Raw genomic sequence first — 871 nt, 5'->3', positions numbered from 1 at the left:
TGAAGGGTTCTCAGGATCATAAGCTTCTTCCTCAGATGAAGCATCCTTAGTACTGCTTGGTGCATTTTGCATTCCAGACAGACTTTGAGAAATCAAATTGACTTGTTGAGTCAATATTTTATTCTGAGCCAAAATGGCATTCAGAGTGTCAATCTCAAGAACTCCTTTCTTCTGACTAGTCCCATTGTTCACAGGATTCCTTTCAGAAGTGTACATGAATTGGTTATTTGCAACCATTTCAATCAATTTTTGAGCTTCTGCAGGCGTCTTCTTCAGATGAAGAGATCCTCCAGCAGAGCTATCCAAGGACATCTTAGATAGTTCAGAGAGACCATCATAGAAAATACCTATGATGCTCCATTCAGAAAGCATGTCTGAGGGACATCTTCTGATTAATTGTTTGTATCTTTCCCAAGCTTCATAGAGGGATTCTCCATCCTTCTGTCTGAAGGTTTGGACTTCCACTCTAAGCTTACTCCATCTTTGTGGTGGAAAGAACTTTGCCAAGAAGGCACTGACTAGCTTTTCCCAAGAGTCCAGGCTTTCTTTAGGTTGAGAATCCAACCATATTCTAGCTCTGTCTCTCACAGCAAAAGGGAATAGCATCAGTCTGTAGACCTCAGGGTTAACCCCATTAGTCTTGACTGTGTCACAGATTTGCAAGAATTCAGCTAAGAACTGATGAGGATCTTCCATTGGAAGTCCATGGAACTTGCAATTCTGTTGCATTAGAGAAACTAATTGAGGCTTAAGCTCAAAGTTGTTTGCTCCAATGGCAGGGATAGAGATGCTTCTCCCATAAAAATCAGGCGTAGGTGCAGTAAAGTCACCCAGCACCTTCCTTGCATTGTTGGCATTGTTGTTGTTTTCG

At 41.7% G+C, this 871-nt stretch overlaps 1 non-coding gene across 1 annotated transcript; it reads left to right on the top strand.

The window, feature by feature from the left end:
• Positions 1-366: 366 nt before the first annotated feature.
• On the top strand, positions 367-474 carry LOC130953134 (small nucleolar RNA R71). Its single transcript, XR_009075306.1, has one exon. It is a non-coding gene; the product is annotated as a small nucleolar RNA R71 (small nucleolar RNA).
• Positions 475-871: the final 397 nt, after the last annotated feature.

The sequence above is a fragment of the Arachis stenosperma genome, chromosome 9 (assembly GCF_014773155.1).
Source record: "Arachis stenosperma cultivar V10309 chromosome 9, arast.V10309.gnm1.PFL2, whole genome shotgun sequence".
NCBI lineage: Eukaryota > Viridiplantae > Streptophyta > Magnoliopsida > Fabales > Fabaceae > Arachis > Arachis stenosperma.
Note: the sequence above shows the minus strand (reverse complement) of the source record. Positions and strands in the feature narration are given on the sequence as shown.